The 5,413-nt window shown below is 34.8% G+C and overlaps 1 pseudogene; it reads right to left on the bottom strand.

Moving 5' to 3' along the window:
- Positions 1-4,258: 4,258 nt before the first annotated feature.
- Positions 4,259-4,855, bottom strand: LOC136969209 (dual specificity protein phosphatase 3 pseudogene; annotated as a pseudogene).
- Between the last annotated feature and the right edge of the window lie 558 nt (positions 4,856-5,413).

Raw genomic sequence — 5,413 nt, 5'->3', positions numbered from 1 at the left:
TAGTGATAGGAATGAACCAATCTACGTTAAAAAAAAATTAAGTCATCAAGAGCAATTATTTATCGTGACATCGTCACAATGCCGGGCTGCAATTTTAATCATATTTTTAATTTATTTAATTTAAAATATATAAAATTAGTACTCTAATTGTCTTGCCCCTGCACGTCATACTTTTTCTTTAACAATAGAGTCATGCCGGTCATCTATTTAATACCTTTCAAGGAAAAGTTTTGAATTGAAATAACGTGACTACCAGTTTGTATTGGATACAGTTAATCGGGGCCTCTTGCCCCTAAGGTTTCCATATCCGGTGTCGTCTTTTATCTATCTAACTCTGTTCTCGAGATTAAGGAAAGACGGACGGACGGACGACAGTGGGAATTTATACAATTTTTTCAAATTGCAGCCCAATTACTTTTGCCTCTTCAGGACTCGGCCTCATAGCAACGCGAAGCAAGCTGCTCGATTTCTGTTAAGAACAAATATATTTAAAATTTAAAAATATAAACTGACTGTAGAACGGAAGAAATGTAAAAAGTAGAAAATAAACCAGTAGGCACGGAAGTTATTTTTCACACATACAGGGTTATTCCATCTACAATTATATTAAATTCTAAAATTAGATTTTTCTTTTCAATTCTTCTTCTTAGGCATTTAAAGGATTTTTGTAAAAGCCCATTTACAATACGGTTATTTCACCATAGGATAGTCTAATTGGATGATGAGAAATGAGACTAGATATACTTTTTCGACGGGCGGATAGCTGTGGAAGTTAAGGTGCCAACCTGAAGAACCCTGGACGTATCTGGGCAGATCGAAGAATTCTAGGAATTTTTTATGGGCAGCCTGTTCCAGATATACCAAGCCCCGTCCCTCACTGAAAATTGCTAAGTGTGATTGGTTTCGAGTTTGTGCCTGGCCGTGCAGTTTTTCGGGTTTTCTTCGCATGTCTAAGCCTAGGAACGCACATGAGATTTTCTGTTGCCTAGAAAATGGCATGTACAGTATCGGTACGTTTCTAGGCTAACACCTAAATAGCGGCTATTTTCCTATAGAGAGTCCTCTTGGAAGATCGCTCATGTGTTATGGAAGTCCTTATTCCATAAAACTAAATCATTCTTTTTAACATGTAAATCCTTGACTATGTAGATTTTGATCTAATTAATACCCTCAAAAATATTTATAAAACGTTAATAATTATAATTATATGTGACCATGTTAGATATGAGTTATGATTTGTTTAGCAATATATTTTTAAAATACATATTTAATATTTATTTAATTAATGAATAGAAAATCATTTTTTTTAATGTAAACTAACGTTAATAAAGATATATTTTTAAAATGAAATTTCACAAATGAGTCATGAAATTAAGTGATTTTTCAAATTATTTTATCGCATATATCATAACCAAATGTTTTACATACTGGACTAATTCACGATCCTAGTCCAAAAATGTAAAAATATTGAGTGGTTATTTTTTTATCAATCGTCATATTTTCCCTCTGTTATGTAATATATAACAGCGGGAAAGTAAAACCGAAAAATTTGCAAATGGTTAATTGTTTTGTGCAGACTTACAATCTCAGGAAACAGATAACAGAAGAACATTTTGGGTTAATGTTACCTATGGTTCCAAAATGGTAGCTCGTCTCTGATTCCAGCAAATAGAAGAAAGGAAACAGTGGGGACGCACGTTCTAACTTAACCCAACCCATTCTAATAAATTACCATAATTATCGCCAACAAAATTATTAGAATAGGTTAGAACGTGCGTCCCCACTGTTTCCTTTCTTCTATTTGCTGGAATCAGAGACGAGTCGCCATTTTGGAACCATAGGTAACATTAACCATTTTTTGTATAGATCAGCTTTAGTCTGTATGGATGATTTTGGATTTAAAAATGAACGAATTCATTTTTGATATACGTGGCAATAAAATACGATTCTGTAAACATATTGATGTAAAAATCTTCCGTAGTCATTTTACAAACAATTTGTTCAAATTTTCATGTCACGATATATTGAAATTCTCATATCATCGAAAACACCATGCTTACGTAATCAAATTGAATTAATAGCTTAACGTTATTGCGCTACTTATTTACTTTCGAGGCTCTTGAGGTTTGACAGCAGGTGGGAGATCTATCATTTTCTTTTACTCTTTCCTTCCTGTGGGTGCTAAGAGGGCCTTTTAATCAAGACCAACGACCAGGCGTACAATAGAGAGGCTGGTGGTGAGGAACGGGATCCGACATATCCGGTAAAGACCACCTTCCGAAAAATTCCTGGAATTTTCTTACCCATCCGGATTCGTTTCCGGGCTCTCCAGAACGGCCATCTTAGATGCTAAGTCATACAGCCTGAAAGATCTAGTGCAGGGGTCCCCAACCTTTTTGTACGTAAGAGCACATTCTAGAATACCGGCTGGACGACGGGCACCATTTATTTTTTCAAGGTGAATTTATATTTGGACATAGTTAACAGCGCCGGATTAAGCCTCTAGCGGGCCCTAGACAAAATTTAAATTGGGACCCCATTTAAATAAGTTGCTTCTAAACAAATCTTATATAATGTCACATTAGCATGGGTGACATCTGGTGCGGATATCGTGGTGTCACCCAGAAATATTTGTAGACGGTGCCAGAGATATCGTGGCGAAGATTACTTCTGACACACGGATAGCTGTTGACCTTTTTTTTTTTTTTTTTTTTAGTTAACGACTGCTGAAATTTCTAGGTCACTCCAAGTTACGGGCCCTACACGTTTCCCTACTTTGATTTTACGGTATTCAGAACGGACCGTTTTACTTCATTTCAGGTATGGGAAATTGCATTGGTGCAGATTTGGCGGAGGGGAAAAAGAGATCGGTCGCATTTCGCTTTCTGCTTTCATCTGTGTTGGACGTCATTTCTACTTTTGAATGGTTAATCATTCAAAGTGAAAAAAACTTTTACATAGCATTTTATTGAAAACCGAAATATTTTTATTTTTATCGTGGTCGCACAGTGGCGGGCACACGTAAAACGATTGGCGGGCGCCATGGTGCCCGCGGGCATAGGGTTGGGGACCACTGATCTAGTGTGTGCGAGAGGTGTAGTGCACCGTAACCCGATTAGTTAATAATACCTTAGCAAAGAAAAAGCAATAATTTTTAAATGTTCCATAATTTTGTATGGAATTTTTGAATATAGATATATTGATATAACAACGAAAATATAAATTTTCATAGCCTTATAAATTAGTTTCGAGGGCCGTAACACTCACGCTCTCTCACTAAACACTTTTTAACAAATATTGAAAAATCTTTGAAACGATAAAAAAGAAATTATTTTGAAATTGAAAACTTAAAACATATTCTTCAATTCTGGTGAATAAAATTTATGTCTATATAACAAATGTTCTTTTATCTTGTACTTCAGAACAAAATTATTTGGAGTTATGTTACGAAGAGGAATCAATCCCAATTTAACTCATTTTCAGCTGACATTTAAATTAGACCAATCAAAAGATATGACATTTGCTTTTGTTACATTAGGTGCCAACTTATTTGAAAAAGATCGTAGATCACTGGTTCCAAACTACGGCACCCGGCCAAGTCGGCCACGCGAAACACGTTAATCTTCACACGGATAAGCAATTTTTTATGGCTAATTTTAGTCTGTATATCATCTTCCACTCATAATTCATATTTATTAGGGATGTTAAACCCTATTATGATTAGGTAGTTGGGGATGTTAAACCCTATTATGATGGTTAATTGTGATGTAAGGCAGTGCAGTACATGGGCGATGTGCCAAGATGCCTCCCGGAAAGACATTCTATCCTATTTATGTTCTGCGAGAGTCCTTCACATAGAGTTTTCCGTATTTTCTTCATGGAAAACTCTACGTGAAGAACTCACGGAAAACGAGCTTTGAGCCTCGCCAATAGGCTAGCCGAAAACTCTCGACCATCAATGTTCAGTGGTGTTTTACTCCCTTCGCCACTTGTGGGCCCCTATTACGAACCATGCTCACTTGTAATAAACAAAACAGCTATATACAGTCATTGCATATAGTATTACGTAGAAAAATAATCTAACGTACTTCTCCGAACCAACTATAGGCTTACTACATGATCTAAATAAATAAATAAATACAGAAACATTTTTATAACAGAAACATTTTTAAAAAATTTAAATTTTATGTGAAAATTCGTTCAGATCAAATTCGTATTCGTATAATAAAATACGTATTCATTTATTTACAAATTTCATTTAACGAAAATAGCTTCTGTTGCAAGATTGTTTCAATTCTTTCTGTAAACGAACCAACTCATATAAAAATCCATCGTTTGGTCTAACTTCGCGACATCGTCTCAAAGTGGTGAGCGCCTGTACGGCACTCATATCTCGTTTGATCATTAAATAGGCGCACACGATAGTTGCCGATCTCGATATTCCCATCATACAATGAACCAAGATTTTTCCTCTTTCTACAGCAGATTGAATAATTTCTGATCCTTCTCGAAAGTGGGCAAAGATGTTAGCGGATTGTTCGTCGACGATATCCATGCCATAATAAGCAATGCCCAAATCTTGGTAGAAGTGCCGTCCGGTTATTATCTGCCCGAATTTATTTCCTTCTGCGGTATTTAGTACGTGAGTGATTCCCAGATTACGAAGACGTTGCTTGTCTCTGGCGGCTCTAATATTTCCTACATAAATTTTGGGATACACTTCGTTGTAATCATCCAATAGACTGAAATAATTAAGAATACTCTGTAATTGCGCCGGTGGTTTGACGTAGATTAGAACTTCTCGAAGTCGATTAAATTCGGTTTCATCTTCGATCTGAGAAGCTGTATTACCCATTTCAATTTTTCAAGTTAAAATTAAATACGAAAACTTCAGTAAAACTTCGTTATTATTATTTAACAAAACAATGAATTATACGTGTAGTGTTTAATCACAATAATACAGTTTTAATAACAGTTTCAACAGATTAATTATAAATTTAAAAAAAAACATGATTGCGTCATCGAAGTATTCCAGATAAATGGCTGAGGAATCTCGCACGAAGTCTGATAATTTTCAATTATACTGTGACATAAAATTTAAATAAGAATAATAAAAGCTCAGAAGGAATAATTTTATTGAATTATGATTAATTTTTCTGTTTTTCGAAAAAGAATATTCGTTTAGAAAATTGAGTGTGGCGCCATCTGTTATGACATTTAATAAAAAATAATTTTTATAAATAAATTATTAATTATTATGAAAAAAACAAAACGCTCATTTTTGAGGGTTGTGGTGAATTTTTAAAAAACATTGTAAATGCCAATAACGAGTAAAATTTTTATTGTCCGACCCCACTCGAAATTTAGCCCATGACGCCTCTATCTTCCTTTTTGACCTTTAACCACCAAAATT

The sequence above is a fragment of the Centruroides vittatus genome, unplaced genomic scaffold, assembly GCF_030686945.1.
Source record: "Centruroides vittatus isolate TY-2023 unplaced genomic scaffold, ASM3068694v2 contig_1758, whole genome shotgun sequence".
NCBI classification, from domain to species: Eukaryota; Metazoa; Arthropoda; class Arachnida; order Scorpiones; family Buthidae; genus Centruroides; species Centruroides vittatus.
Note: the sequence above shows the minus strand (reverse complement) of the source record. Positions and strands in the feature narration are given on the sequence as shown.